The sequence below is a fragment of the Gymnoscopelus microlampas genome (genome assembly GCF_963454915.1).
Source record: "Gymnoscopelus microlampas genome assembly, chromosome: 19".
NCBI classification, from domain to species: Eukaryota; Metazoa; Chordata; class Actinopteri; order Myctophiformes; family Myctophidae; genus Gymnoscopelus; species Gymnoscopelus microlampas.
The window spans coordinates 13,880,103-13,896,916 of NC_139956.1; the positions used below are offsets into that span (position 1 = coordinate 13,880,103).

Genomic DNA, 16,814 nt, shown 5'->3' on the forward strand with positions numbered 1-16,814 from the left:
CCTTTGGTTCTGTCACTTGTTTGGGGGCACAAATATGCCACACAGGTAATAAATGTAACTTAACCCATTGAGACCTGAAGCCGAATCTACAGGTCTCCTAAATCTCAACAGTTTTCTGAAAAACTTATGTTTCTATATCAGTAGTGCTCAATCTTTTTCATGTCTAGGACCCCCAAAATTATATGTATTTGGCCGCGGACCCCCATCAAAATATTTTGTTCCAGGGACCCCCCAGAAGCAAAGATTTGAGTTAAAAATGTTCGCTTGAAAAATATATATATTTAAAGATTTGCACACATTTTCACAAATTTTCAAAAATAGCAGATCTACAAGCTCGTAGCGCGGCACTCGGTGCCGTGCTATGAGCTTGTATATCTGCTATTTTTGAATAGCCCAAAGTGTAAAATAATGCTTATTAGCTCAAATCTAAAAATGACCCAGTTCCAGGTCTTAATGGGTTAAAAAGGACCACTTCACCCATTTTCAACCTATCTTCATATAAATGGAACCATTGTTTTAATTTGATCTGTGTCTCATAGGAGGCCTGTGTGCACTTCGGAAATCCGCCTACTACCAGTGACATCATCGCTAACGCTTTTCTTTTTTCAAACAAGATTTCAAGAATTTTGTCAACGCGAGAACAATGGCCTCCATTATGGCATGCTTAACTTTCCAGGAATAGAAAGCCCTGCCGTTTCTATTATAGGTCGGATTCCCCATCGATGAGGTCACTGGTAGGCGGGTTTCTGAACTGTCCACAGCCCTCCTCTGAGACACAGAGTGAGTAGACAAAAATGGTACCATATCATTATGAGCATTATATTGAGGACCTAGTATATGAAGATAGGTTGGAAATGGGTGAAGTCATCCTTTAATGATTATGGGGAATTTTATTTATACTAGTAGTATCAGTGAAATAAAAAAAAGCTAACAAATGTATTCATATTTACATATTATTAATATTTGTAGAAACTCCTAAGTCATACACTGTCAGCCCTCGAGTCACTGGACTCGTTTGAAGGTGAGGATAGTGAGGCGGGCGGGGGGGGGGGGGGGGTTGGGGGGGGGGGCTAAATTAATGTTTAGCCTCATCTGTCTTCAGAATTTTCTCTATCTGTTTCTTGTTCAGCATGAGGGTTACTGGGGGAAAACATGAATGGAGGCAATCTCAGTGTTGTAACGAAGCCAACTAATTAGCCTTCTAACAAAAAACAATATAAGATTGTCTTATTCATTCGCTAATTTATAAAACTCTCTTACTGTACCTCAGCTCAGCTCAGTTGGCCTTTCTCTTAGAAGTCAGCCACAGCTTTGTGGCATCATTGGCACATCAGGATGAGTTTGATTAAGTCCCCTGGTTGGCCATTGGGCTACGGTAGATCTGCGTCAAACTATCAGCGGCCATATAGAGGATATGCGCATGCTTAAAGTGAATGGCACATCAAGTGGCAAAGCGAGTGGCAAAGCAAAATGCAAAGTGAGTTTAACATTGTTTAATGTTGTTTAATGCAATCAGATATGACTTTTCTGTTTGGATGCATGGGCTGTCAAGGCCAGAAAGTATTTTTTTGACACTCAGTAGGCATTCCTGCATAACTTCCGGTTTTGATGATGATGTCACACGCATATCCTCTATTGTGAAGACATTCACAGGTGTTACCAATGATACTAATGAAGGCTCTGTTCCATTCTGGTCAAACAGAGTCAGGGTGCTGATGTTGTGCATGTTGGCTCACTGGAAACACTCTGCTACACCAGTGGGTCTCAAATTTGTGTCCAGGGACCCTCATGGTTCCTTAAGGGGTTTCCAAATGGCCCCTTGCGGGTGTGTAACCCTGAGAGTGTACAAATGGAACCAAATGGACCCGTAAGGGTCCATTTGGTTCCATTTGTACACTCTCAGAGTTATGGGGGTTGTGGAAATCTGAGAACCACCATGCTACACAAAATGGAACAGAGCCTTCATTAGTATCATTGGTAACACCTGTGAAGGAAGGGAAAATATGGATTCTGTGCATATAGAGCCTATTCATTCCAGGTTTAGAATCTCAACAAAAGACACTTGGCGTCCAGAAACAGTATTTGACAGGAAAGAGGCAGACGAGCAACGTCGGCAGGGGCAGTGTGGATGATGGGGCAACATTGGGGCATCAAGGGCACTGTGGCCGCAGGCCCGCAGTTAGGGCATATCATCTTTTTTTAGGGGCATAAGGCCAACCTGAGGGGGGCAAGAAGGCACCCATGGCCCTAATGACCCCATGAAAACCCTGCCTTGAGCAGAGGGGTAATCAAATCAAATGGTTGACAATTCAAAAGCAGTATAATTTTAAATGGAGTCACTTACTCTGACATAGAGAGAGAGAGAGAGAGAGAGAGAGAGAGAGAGAGAGAGAGAGAGAGAGACCTGAAGCAAATGCCTTTTATTGATTGGCTAATGTCGGCGTTCGTAAAATACATTGAGAAATGTTCATTGGACTACAGTATATCTGTGAATGATTGACTGCATTCTAATCCCACCCATCAGCGCGGTTCAGTGGCTTCATTTTCCCCTTCATCGCTTTTCTGCTGGTGATCATTTATGCTTCATTTCTGACAACTCATTTTCCATGAGAAAATGGAGAAGAAGGGGGAGAGAAAACTAGCCTTTTGCACTTGAAATCACGAGTATTAGGATCGTGTGTAAGTGTGTCATAAAGAGAAGCCAAACACAATTCCAATTCCAAGTAGTACCAAAAAAATCCAGAACTGATAAATACAGTAATTGTTCTCGCAAAAATAACAAACAAACATGGACGCCTTTCATAATGAACAGCACATTGAAGTCTCCCCCAAAGTAGTCAACCGAAGAAAACTTTGTTTAAAAAGACCAAAGAACTGATGAAACATCCCTAATTATAATGCTATTCATGTTTCTCTCTCATCACTTTGCAAGTCAACGAGAGCTGATGTAGCTGTTTTGCTAACAGCTAATTGTGCGAGCGGCAGCAGCAGCGGCGGTGGGCACTAGTGCCAATGCGTGTGTAACAAATAATTGCTCTCCGTGGCTCTTTGCTACGGAAAGCTAACAACGGGCCATTTGATGTTATGCATGTTCAATGAACGGAGAGAAAAAGCCCACCCCAGAAATGCAGACGTTAGTGGGCCCTGACAACGTTAGCGGTGTTCAGTGTTCGCTATGTGCTGAAGTCACTGCGCGCGCGGTCTGCCTGCTGGATGCCCTCAGCAGTATGCTTTCTTTAAAAGGCCTGCAGTAGCAGCAGCCTGCCTTTCATATTTCCACTGATTACAGCGGCTATTTTGATTCCCTGGCTGCTTAGGCCAGACGACCTGCTGCTCATTCCAATCACAGTGACACACACAGCCAGATGGGAAGAGGAGGGAGCCATTTTGAAGGAGCTCTCAATCCCAGAGCGAATGAAAATATGCAGTTAAGTGAGTCAGAGAGGGACTTTAATAACGGTAAATAGCCACTTTGTAAAATCTTTAGCATTGGGTGGTTCCATTTGTGTCTGTCCTCATTGTCGTTTTAAGTAAGAATATATGTCCCTTCAAAGAGCAATGCCCTCGGTTGAGGTTGTCAGGCTGCACAAACACAAGGTGCATGTCTGAAGTCAGATGTCATCTTTGCACTCTCTCACTCTCTCTGCAGTGTGGGTGCTGGGTCCAGAATCCCAGCCCGAGCCTTTGCCAGAGCCTTTAAGTGGCTTTGCGATTGGAGAGGCGATAGAGACTAAGCCCTTAATAGCTATTTCTCTGTAATCTTTCCTATGAAAGGCTAAACTATGGGGATATTGATTTGTTTGAAGGGGAGGGGGGGGGGGGGTGAAGGGGGCGGGTAAGAAAAGTATTCCATCAAGACGGCACATCTTGAAAAAGTGACAAAGCTGTTCACCGGCTGAGGAGATAAGCTCAGTTTGAGCTCCGGTTTATCCGATAATTACTGTGCTCTTTTTTTTTTGGTCCAAATGAGCAAAAACAAAGACAAAAGCTCATCAAGTTGCCAAAAACTTTGCCGGACACACAGCAAAAACAAGTTGTTTGTGCTCCGTGCGACTTCCACAGTCTCGTCCCACTCTCTGAGTTCAGAGGTGGGTTGCCATCAAAAGGTTTTTTTCACCTCGAACTGCGTCAAGAGTGAACCTCCGGTCAGGCGCTACGCCTCCTCCCTCACAACGCACCGATTGTCAGGGAAAAACGTCAGAGAGAGACCCCCAGAGCGGAGGATCAGAATAGAATGGTGCCATTTGCGCGCATTGGCGGCCGCGGCGGGCGACTGAAGCAGTACAAGTGCAGCCTCATGCGATTTAACTCACTGATATTCAGATGAGGTTAGGCGAGCGCTGCCGGTGTTGCCGTGTCTGCTTATTATAAGCAGCTTTTTCTGTGAGGTCACTTGTATATTGGTAGTTGCGGGTCACTTGGGATGGGGGGGGGGGGGGGGGGGGGGCTTGTTTCCAACGTGTAGTTGCTTATTTGGGTTTGCTGCCTAATGTTGTCTAAGCAGTCATTCTCAAACATTTTCTGTCAAGGACCCCCACATTGTCCGTGGACCCCCATCTGAAAATACCCCCATACAAGATTTGTGTATTTGAAATGTTTCAAACATATTCCAAATATTTCACATTTCTTTCTAGATTTTTTTTAAAAACAGCAGATCTACAAGCTCACACCGCGTTGGGAGCTTGTAGATCGGCGATTTTCAAATAGCCGATATTATATCAAAATAGCCTATATATCAAATAGCCTATATCGGCTATTTTCAAATAGCCGATATAGGGTTTAAAAGTGGTTCAAGTGACATTGATGCTCATTTTGCTGGGGACCCCTGTGTGTGTGAGGTCATGCAACCTATAGTCGCTTCTTTTGGGCTTGTTTTCGTAGACCCGTCTACTTGTTCCTCTCACAAAGTCTGGCAACGCTGAACGCTACTCACTACGCTAGATCTCCCCCAGAAGCCAGTATACACATCCCCATAGATACAGCCCTGAAGGATATGCTAATTGAGCTATTATTAGCTATGGCATGGGGATAGAATTGTTTCTCTTTGTAGTCCCCAAGAATACATAATCCTCTGACTAATTTCTTAAAAGAATCTATAGTCTGCTTGGCCATGGAGAATGAACAATTAACATAAACATATAGGAGTGCTTTCTCCAACGTGGCGTCTGTGAACATTCACCAGAATTCCGCATCACAGCCACACGGATGGAAATCCAAAAAAAGAGACACAGCGACGTCACAGGCGATGGAAAAGTCGACTCCGACTATTCTTTTTTACTTTGTTTGGAACGTCGAGGAGACTTTTCCCTGATGAGAGCGGTTCATCTGTCACCTGAGAGGGAGGGCAGGCGGCCTTATTTCCGGGCCCCTGTGTTTATGTTCGTCTTCTCCCCGGTCCCCCGCTTTGGTTCTATAAAAACACAGAGGCATGATCGGTGTGTTCTGCCAAAAACACACACACACACACACACACACACACACACACACACACACACACACACACACACACACGCACGCGCACAGCGCGAGCATGCGCGCGCAGACGCATACAATGCACGCACGCACACACACGCACTTCGGTGTGCACCCACACTGTAATTAAGACAGCCAATCTTTGCACAATCCGCTCTCTATTCCTAGTACCTGACAACGGCTCAGTGGGAGTGCTGTGTGTGTGTGTGTGTGTGTGTGTGTGTGTGTGTGTGTGTGTGTGTGTGTGTGTGTGTGTGTGTGTGTGTGTGTGCGCGCGTGCGGGAGTGCGTAAGTGTGCGTGTCTCGCGGTGGATATGTACAAGTCTTTATTTGCGCTATAGCCTCACTTTTTGGAGGATAATGATAAATTGCTGTGTTCTACTGCTAAAAAAAAATACAATTAACAGCAGAGAGAGACAAGCGGAAAGAGGGGCCGTTTTCTTTAACAAGCCGTGATGCCTGCAACTTTGATGTCGTCGTACGTCACAGACATCTCGAATGCACGCGCACATCGCCCATTCGTCCCCCCCCCCCCCCCCCCCCACACACACACTGTAGCTGAGCTCCCCGGGGAGACAACAGAAAAGCCTCTTGTTTTGTGATTTTTGGGAAGGCTGAGCACAGAGTCGTAGTAGGGTTGACTGCTTTTATATCCCCCCCCCAAATCCCCACCCCCTCCACTTAACCTCCTTGTTGAGTTTATCTTCTGCACATACAGAGTTCCTCACCCCTTGACCCCAAAATGTTACTCATTACGTGTGTGTGTGTGTGTGTGTGTGTGTGTGTGTGTGTGTGTGTGTGTGTGTGTGTGTGTGTGTGTGTGTGTGTGTGTGTGCGCGCGCGCGTGTGCGTGTGCGTGCTGGGTTAGGACTGTCTTTTCTAGTCATAGTGGACAGGGGTTGCCAGATCTGCTTATTATAATTTCCCCCAGCAAGATTTTATTTGAAAATAGCCGATCTGCAAGCTCACAACGCGTCGCATCGCGACGCGTTGTGAGCTTATAGATCTGCTATTTTCAAATAGCTGATGCACATGTTAAAGTACTCGTGTGGCCCATATAGTGGCTCATTTTGGGCTGGTTTTCCTAGACCTGGTTGCTTGTTTCTCTCACAGAATCTGGCAACGCCGATAGTAGGGCCTGAGAAAGTTGCGCCAACACACGGGCTCCATTGAAAATCAGTGACTGTAAAATCATCTAACCGTGCACTGGGCCTGTATTATACTACCGTGCAAATATGATATACTGGTAAAGGCCATTTTTGGAGAAAAAAAAGTCCTCCAGTACATACTCTGATAAGCTGAGATATAAAACCACTTTATTGCAGAGACTGCAGAGACCCGTGTTGCATGTCGTTCCCCCTCACTAACCTCCCATTTCTTGACTCTACATGCTCTTATCTAAATGAAAAGCACACACAAAAAAAAAGCCTAAAAGAAGTGAATTGTTGCTGTCGTAAATTCACGATAAGCCGGGACCGGCTCTGGGTTTTGCGCTTGGACATTTTTGGACAGACTGACAGACAGAGTGGCTTTATGCTAAAATACAGTACTGAAACAGGTGATATAAAATAAACGTAAGGCCTCATCGGTTCATTGTCATAATTCTTAAAGGACGACTTCCACCACTTTTCAACATATCTTCATATAATAGAGTCCTCACTAATGCTCATGATAAAATGATACAATTTTTTCCTACTTGGTCTGTGTCTCATAGGAGGGCTGTGGACAGTCCAGAAACCCGTCTACCAGTGGACATCATCGTTAGGCAGGATTTTTTCCCCCAAAAAAGATTAAAACAAATGTATTCAGATTTTTATTAAAGCGAGAACAATGGGATCTATTATTGCATTGCAACTTTCAGGAATACAAAGCCTGCAGTTTCTATCAGCTTGGATTCCCCATCGATGATGTCACTGGTAGACGGGTTTAACTGTCTACAGCCCTCCTCTGAGACACAGACTGATTAGAAAGGAATTGTACCATTTTATCATGAGCATTAGTGAGGACCTATATGAAGATATGTTGAAAAGTGGTGAAGTCGTCCTTTAAGATTACTCTATGCCCTCTATTCAAAACGAAGACAAAGTTGTCCAGCAACGACATAAAGCCCTAGCTACAGCACGCACACAAGGTTTTGGGAGTGGTCTACATTTATGCGTAGTCACGTGTGTGTGTGTGTGTGTGTGTGTGTGTGTGTGTGTGTGCGCGTGCGTGTGTGTGTTTGTGCGTGTAAGCCTTGTAGGGCGGTCAGAGGTCCAAGCGAGCCTCAGCCTGTCTGGGTTATTGGCTAACAGGTCATTTAGCTTCCAAAACGCTATCGTCCCCACAGACGTCACTCATACCAGCATTGTGCAAACATTACGGAGGAGCGACCGCACACCACACCACACGTGCCCGTTTGTACAGTACACACACGTAAGCACACGCAGAGTCGCATTAACCCATTAAGACCGGGAACGCATTCTGTGTGTCATTTTTAGATGTCTTTGGGCTATCAAAAAATAGCAGATCTACAAGCTCATAGCGCGGCACCGAGTGCCGCGCTATGAGCTTGTAGATCTGCTATTTTTTTTGAAAAATTGTGAAAATTCGTGGCAAAATCTTGGATTATATATTTTTTTAAAGCGAACATTTGTAAAATATTTAGAACCAGGGACCCCCCAGAAGCAAAGATTAGATTTACAACTGTCCGCCCCAAAAAAAGAAAAAAAATCAAATATTTGCACTACTTTCATGATTTTTCAAAAATAGCAGATCTACAAGCTCATAGCGCGGCACTCGGTGCCGCGCTATGAGCTTGTAGATCTGCTATTTTTGAATAGCCCAACGAAATCTAAAAATGACGTTCCCGGTCTTAAAGGGTTAACACACACACAAACACACACACACTTATGCACGCACACACACACGCACACACGCACACGCACACGCACACGCTCACAGCCGCACACACACACGCACGCACACACACACAGAACCAAGACAGAAAAATCAATATTGATCATGGGGCCACCTGTGTTGGCCCCATCACTCCATTGTGTTGCTGAATGGAAGCTGATTCATGGCAAGTTGGGGTTCACCCACTCCCACGCCTCACCCCACAACTGATGAATCCTCTCCCTCGCCTGCCCTCCGTCTTTCCCCATCCTCCCCTCTCTCTCTCTCTCTCTCTCTCTCTCTCTCTCTCTCTCTCTCTCTCTCTCTCTCTCTCTCTCTCTCTCTCTCTCTCTCTCTCTCTCTCTCTCTCTCTCTCTCTCTCTCTCTCTCTCTCTCTCTCTCTCTCTCTCTCTCTCTCTCTCTCTGAGATGATGAGAGCATAGCAGAGAAGGGGTCTTTATGCAAATGATCTCACTGATCTGTCCCTCAGGCTAATTTGCATTTTGCAATTTGCATATCGCCTATGTCGGGGTGGAAAACTCTTATGTTCAAAACCGTTACTTTTCAGGAAATGGAAAAAAATAACCATTGTTTCGAAGGATCCGATGTTGTTATTATTTAGTCACAAGCTCTTGTTAATACTTTACATTGGTTCAATTTTTTATAAAAACCCAACAGACAGACTTTCACTTTCAGACATTTTCCAAAAATAGCTAAAATTGCGGACCAAAAGCAGTCATTTTTGCTACTTTTTCTTTTTACAATTAGGATATTAACCCATTAAGCCGATTCTTAGCGAATGTCTTCCAAATCCCAACAGTTTTCTGAAAAACGTATGTTTCTATATCAGTGGTGCTCAATCTTTTTCATGTCAGGGACCCCCAGAAGCAACGATTTGCGCTAAAAATGTTTGCTTTAAAAATATATATATATTCAAAGATTTGCACACATTTTCACGATTTTTCAAAAATAGCAGATCTACAAGCTCGTAGCGCGGCACTCGGTGCCGCGCTACGAGCTTGTAGATCTGCTATTTTTGAATAGCCCAAAGTGTACAATAATACTTTTTCAGCTCAAGTCTAAAAATGACACAAATGCGTTCCAGGTACTTAATGGGTGGATTTATGAAAAAACAGAAAAAGTTGAAATATGGAGATACAAGTTTTCTGCCAGACAGCAACGTACATTTTGGTACATTTTTATTTTGTCGAACACGGGATTGAGAACGCAACCTTTGACGTTACTCCCGTGATGAAATCTGAGATCAGAGCCCAGTCGTGTTTTGCTATAGTGTATTAGAATGTCACTGTGCTTATGACTTTGTTACCCATACACAAAGCAGCCTCTCTGTAACATAAATACAGGCCTCGAGGTATGCCCGAGAAAATGTCATGATTATGGCAAAAATAGTAGACTCGTGAAGGGAGGCAATGGCTTGCTCTTTCATAATACCGGCAGCACGACGTTATACGGAACAAACGTGCACGCTCACACGCGCGTCACGTATAGGGGCATGCGCGCACATACCCACTCGTGTACGCAATGTACACAGATAACATTGTCCACATAATGGAGAGTATACAAGGACACAAATTGAAGGTGCATTAAGGTTGCATTCACAAAAAATCATGGCATATGTCTTCATGATACAAAAACGCAGTGGTGTATGGTAACTAAATACATTTACTTAAGTACTGTACTTAAGTACAATTTTGAGGTATTTGAACTTTACTTGAGTAATTCCAATTTCCAATACCTTTACTGCTACTCCACTAGGACCACTACATCTCAGAGGCAAATATTGTACTTTTACTCCACTACATTTATTTGAACTTTAGTTACTAGTTTTTTTGCAATTATACAAGCTATACAAACAAATTATACAAGCTCACAACGCATCGCGTTGTGAGCTTGTAGAAATGAGCTTGTAGAAATACATATAATTTTGGGGGTCCTTGACATGAAAAAGTTTATACTCTATGGGTATAAGACACACACACACACACACACACACACACACACACACACACACACACACACACACACACACACACACACACACACACACACACACACACACACACACACACACTATTTTTTGACATTGGGGATTGTTTGTTTAGGTTGAAGGCAGCGAACCCACCTGTGGTGATGACTGTGTTTTGGCTCCTGACTAGTCACTGTGTACGAGAGTCATCAGGGGTGAAGTGCCCGAGGCTAAAGCTGGTCCTGTTTAGCCCCGCAGTGTGCCCGTTTGTAATTGGCCAAAACATCAGGTGGCCCGTGGCCATTTGTCAGTTTGAATAATTGATACAGCAAGAGGTCACGCCAGCAAATATTCCCCAGCACGTCCGCTCATATTTATATTCATTTAGTTATTCGTTTTTTTCACAAAGCTGTACCGATGTGTTTTATTTCCCCATATGGAATTTCTTGCGAAGGACTTACGAATTCAGCTTCCCAGCTCAGATCAGTGGTGGAAAAAGTACTCAAATGTTTTACTTAAGTAAACCAAACGTATCAATACTGCGATGTAGAAGTACTCTGTTACAAGTGAAAGTCCCAAATTAAAAAATGACTTGAGTAAAAGTACAAAAGTGAATGTTTCATAATGTAATCATTTATATCTGCAAAGTAAATAGTAACTAAAGTTTTCAAATAATTGTGGTGGAGTAAAAGTACAATATTTGCCTCTGAGATGTAGTGGAGTAGAAGTAAAAGTATAGACAATTGGAAATACTCCAGTAGAGTAAAAGTACCTCAAAATTTTACAGTACTTGAGTAAATGTACTCAGTTACTTTACACCACTGGTTATTCATTTTTCACAAAGCTGTACCGATGTGTTTTCTTTCCCCATATAGAATTTCTTGCGACGGACTTCAGACAAATTCAGCTTCCCAGCTCAGATCAACCTATAAAAGAACGCAGAACCCGTGTATAATTAAGCCCTAGCTAATCGATTCATGAGACGTGTAAGAAATGAGTGACGATACAAGCCATGGGAGATTAAACGGGAGATATAGCCGGTCCAAATTAACTGCTGCTAGTTAGGGAGATGCAGATGAGATTCTTGTCTGCAGAGTTCGCATTAATGTGGCTAACGTTACTGACACTGCTCCTTATCATACTTTTCATAGTCTTTTTGCAAATCATCAGCCATTCAAAAAAACATGAAAAACATGCCTATCTAACAAGCCTGAAGCCTGAACATCCAATCAATGTTGTCAACGCTCTGTCAAAAATCTGTCAAAATGCTCCGTTTCCAAAGCGGCTCATCCCGTGACGTGCCCTTTTCGTGTCACATAATTAAGAGAACGGATAGTTCTGATAAGTGTCTTTTGTTTTGAGCCTTTTAACTTATTCCCCCTTTTCTCTTATTCCAATTAACTTCCCTTTTGTCTGATTTGTGTTTTCCAAATGAGCGACACGTGGCGCTCGCGTCTGTGATCTTTTCCCGTCGCTAATAAACCAAAAGAGCATGCATGGGTTTTGTAATTAACGGGTAGATACAAGGCGGAGAGACCGCGTTGCCATTGGCCTCGTTATATTTGTTTCCTTTTCTCTCCCTCAGCTGAGACAGAGGGAGAGAGAGAGGGGGGGGGATAGAGAAAGAGAGAGAGAGAGAGAGAGAGAGAGAGAGAGAGAGAGAGAGAGAGGGAAAGGAACAAAAGGCAGAAAGGAATGGAAAGAGTGAAACATTGTAGAGAGAGAGAGAGGGTGAGACGCAGAGAGAACAAGCCAGAAAAAGAGAGAGAGAGTAATAGAGAGAAAGAATGCCCGGGCCAGAGAGCCTCAACACGACTCCCTATTGAGAGGAACATAAGCTGCATAGCAGAGCATGCGGAATACATAGCCCTTGCCTTTCTAATGCCAGATTAACAAAGGCAAACCTTTGTGTTGCATGTCATGGTGCCATGGTATCAGATTGAGGGTCTGATACCACGGCGCGCGTGTGCACGTGCACGTGTGTGTGCGCACGCAATCTGCTTTGGCGGAGTTAAAACACACACTTCCAAACGCTGACCTCATACTGTACGTATTTATGTACTGTATCGAGAGCAGTGGTGGAAAGTAACTACAGTAAGTACATTTACTTAAGCACTGTACTTAAGTACAATTTTGAGGTATTGGTACTTTACTTGAGTATTTCCAATTTCCAATACTTTTAATTCTACTCCACTACATCTCGGAGGCAAATATTGTGCTTTTACTCCACTACAATTATTTGAAAACTTTAGTTACTAGTTACTTTGCAGATGTAAATGATTACATTATGAAACATACATTAACCACTTCAGCCCTATTTTATACGTAGGCTAGCCAATATGTGTGTGTGTGTGTGTGTGTGTGTGTGTGTGTGTGTGTGTGTGTGTGTGTGTGTGTGTGTGTGTGTGTGTGTGTGTGCGTGCGTGCGTGCGTGCGCAGCTGTATCTCTGCGTATAAGAGTGCAGATTGTGTGTTTCTGTGCACACGCAGAGAACGCTCCCAACACTGAGCATCTTTCATCTTTCGGTATGGGCACGCACGTCTCTGGGATTGTGATTTTTGTCCCAGTACACATTTCCACGCGCCATTATTATCCGCGCACGCACGCGCACGCACACACACACACACTTCAGCTTCATTTGCAATTTGTGACAGCCTCCCTCTCTCACATTGTCTCGATCACTGGTTTTTCCCTCTTTTTTTTTTACATATTCCTCTGTGCATTGTTTTGGCCTGCAGCTATTGTATCTGTTTGGGTTGATTGGCGGTTAGGCTTTACAACTAGGCACTGGGTGGGCACTGAGTGTGTTAGATGGAGACAGGGACCTTATTCTCCATGACTGAGGGTACCTAACCCTATCCCATAGAGCCTGACAGACTGAGAGTTTACTGTTAGAGACAATCAGTGGTGGAAAGTAACTAAGTACATTTACTTAAAGGTGTAGTGAAATGAAAAATATGTTTTTCACACTTTTAGAGCATATCCGTGGTCATCATATGGGCATACCTACCAATAGATGCCAAACAAATGAAGAAAAAAAAACATTTTTGTGTATTTTTACATCTAAAGTCCCTAAAAAGCCAATCTTAATTACTTCCTGTAAACGAAAACGTGCTACGTGATGACATAACGCAGCCTTCATGAAAATAAATGAATCTTGATTACATGCACCTGTTTGATTCCCATAGCTGCACGTTCTTCAAACACAGCTGATTTTAATTACAGAGATACTCCGTTTTGAATCTCATTGAAGATGAGTGTATTACTCATTTTAAACTTCATCTGCACACTAAAATATGTATCTGAAAACATTATAGGTTAGAAATAAGCCAGGTAGTAGCAAACGTGCTTCACTGGCCGTCTCTCTCTCACTTGTAAACAAACACTAGCCGTGTTGCGCACGGCTGAAGTGATTGAGATCCAACGTCCCATAGCCTGAAGGGATGGGACCTTCTGATTGGTTTAGAGTCGTTGAGCCGACGTTTCAGGCTGAACCTTCAAAATAAAATGACCGAAAATGTCTCTTCAGTGCGTCTTTAAGTACTGCACTTAAATAAAATTTTGAGGTATTTCTACTTCACTTGAGTATTTCCAATTTAGAGAGAGATGTATAGAGAAGACCCTTTACATGCCCCGTCTGTCCATCTCCGGCAAACTTTGAAGCACATTCTAGTCCCGCTGCAAGACAAGCCTGACGCAAAGGTCGCTGGCTGCACCTGCCGGCACAATCAAGTCTGGCTGCTTCGCCGGAGAGTAGACGGAGGGTCGTCAACGCCCTGGCCTCCGCGTTCCTCCCATCCTCAGGACAGTTCGTCCATGAAGGGGGGAGAAGCTGCCAAAGACCCCACACACCAAAACCAGTGGTCGGACCAGCTGGGCACCAGACTGGAGTCTCCTGCATGGCCTCAACCAGGAGCAGAGACTCTGCCAGGCTTTCCCAGCGGAGATCGCCACGACCCACCTCAGGCCAGATCTCGTGCTTTGGTCCCCTTCGATTCGAAAGCGTCTAGATCAGTGGTTCTCAAACTTTTTCATGTCAAGGACCCCCCAACTCGACACTTATTAGCCCGCGGACCCCCCATTTGAAAAGATATGCCAGGGACCCCCCATAAGAGAAGATTATTTTACGGCTCTAGCAGTGATTATCAACCATTTTAATTTCAAGGACCCCCAGTTTGACATGCATTAGGGCTACGGACCCCCATTTAATGGCATTTCTATCTCTGGGACCCCAAGACAGTGGCTTTGGATCAGGAGGAGCTGGGCTCCGAAATGACACTTGTAAGTCCAAGACGACATCAAGGAGCGTTGAGGTGTAGAAGGGGGTATGGCAGAGGGGGGGGGGGGCACACATGGGACGCCAGTTGTTGCTGTTGAACCCTCTCTGGAGCTGTCGTGGGTCTATTCAATGAAACACCCAAGAAGGAGGTTGCCCACCTGTGATGACATATCATCCCCACCCACGTTTCTCCAGGCATAAACAAGGATTGTAACACCTAGTCCTATTCAGGTATGTGGTCAGGCGCAAGCTTTGGCTCGGGGAGGAGGACTCCCCCTGCCATACAGAAGTCCATGGCACTTTGGGTAATAACATCATATCCTGTGTCTGCTAAACTAAGTTCTAAGTGTTACCACACCTTCTATCTTACCCCATGCTTCATGAGCTTAAACAAGGATTGTAACCAGGGGTGCAATGCTCACTGGGCGGCCTTGCACGCCGCGCCAGGAACCTATTTGACCAGGAGCACACGCACGCAGGCACACGCATAGATTTAAAACGGCTTTAAATTCGCTCCTCGACAAAGTTTTCAAAGGCTCCCGACTCACACCAGGTAAATGAACATAGGAATGAGCCTAGATGCATATCAATTGTCCATTGTGTGACTTGCAGTGTATACAGAGATGTGCCATTTTAAAACTTCAAATGTCCTGCCATCGGCAAGACAGTACATTTTCAGGGGATTCCCAGGGCAATAAGAGGGACAAAGAAGGGCATTTAAAATGCTGAATTATTTTGATGATCACTGCTTGTATGATGCTAATTAATTTGAGCAACTGGTCAAGGACCTCTTCAAATCATTTTGCCTCATAATGAGTCTGACACCTTCTTCAACACACATTCTTTTGTTCTCATGTATATGGATGTCTGTTGAAGGGAAAACGGGGGTGTGTAGTGACAACTTCTTTTCAGGGGCAAAACAGTGCATTTTTAAGGGCAGAACAGGGAGGAAATGCATTTCAGGGCACTTTCAGGGAAAGAACAGTAACGTGTGAAGTTTTGAAGTGGCACATCTGTAGGTGATAAGCGACGTGCGCGTCACGTCATCGAAATAGAGTGCAAGAACATACCAAATGAGCATTGCATGCCTGATTGTAACACCTAGTCCCATTCAGGTATGTGGTCAGGCGCAAGCTTTGGCTCAGAGGGGAGGAGGACTCCCCCTGCCATGCAGAGTCCATGGAACTTTGGGTAACAACATCATATCCTGTGTCTGCTAAACCACTGGTTCTCAAAGTGGGGTCCGGGGACCCCCAGGGGTCCTTGGGGGGGTTTCCAGGAGGTCCCCAGCAAAATGTGTTAATAATATAGCATTACAATACTTTTAACCACTTTCACCTTCTATACTTTGGGCTATTCAAAAATAGCAGATATACAAGCTCATAGCGCGGCACCGAGTGCCGCGCTATGAGCTTGTAGATCTGCTATTTTTGGAAAAATCGTGCAAACTTGAGCACATCTTTGAATACATTTGTTAAAGCGAACATTTGCAACTCAAATCTTTGCTTCTTGGGGGGGGGGGGGGGGGGGGTCCCTGGAACAAAATGTTTTGAGATGGGGGTCCGCGGTCAAATACATATCATTTTGGGGGGTCCTTGACATGAAAAAGTGTGAGGACCACTGTGTGTGTTAAACTAAGTTCTAAGATTTACCATACCTTCCATCTTACCCCATGCTTCTTGAGGTTTCTTTTTTTACCCCCCCCCCCCCCCCCGCCCCCCCCGCCTCTCCTACTTCCTCTTTCACCTCTTCTTCTCTCTCTCTCTCTCTCTCTCTCTCTCTCTCTCTCTCTCAGATTTAGTAGAAAGGAAAAGTGGCCATGATTAGGAGGCGTTGGGGAGAATGGACGTGCTGTTCCCATAACCCGCTCTGTGCTGTCAACACCAGCTTTGGTGGAATGGAATCAGATAAAAAAGCAATGTGTGTGTGTGTGTGTGTGTGTGTGTGTGTGTGTGTGTGTGTGTGTGTGTGTGTGTGTGTGTGGCAGTGAGTCAGGAGTGTAAGCCATCATTGCCAACAAGGCACATGACTCTTGACTACTACCATAAAGTCAAGGTTTACCCTTCAGCTGAACTTTGGCTCACTTGAGCCGAGCCCTCGCCGGCTCGACCAGTATGTGAGGCTGGAGAACTATACAGCAGTAAGAGAGAGAAGGGAACATGAATGGATGACCCCAGAGGCGTCATAGTTCAAGTCAA

The 16,814-nt window shown here is 44.4% G+C and overlaps 1 protein-coding gene across 1 annotated transcript in view; it reads right to left on the reverse strand.

Annotated features, from left to right (window-relative positions):
* Positions 1 to 2,566: 2,566 nt before the first annotated feature.
* sepsecs (Sep (O-phosphoserine) tRNA:Sec (selenocysteine) tRNA synthase) overlaps positions 2,567 to 16,814 on the reverse strand; it is a 515,993-nt gene continuing 501,745 nt past the window's right edge. The window contains exon 13 of the transcript XR_014599594.1: positions 2,567 to 2,581. The gene's annotated coding sequence lies outside the window, so the exon portion shown is untranslated. The remainder of the gene's footprint in view (positions 2,582 to 16,814) is intronic.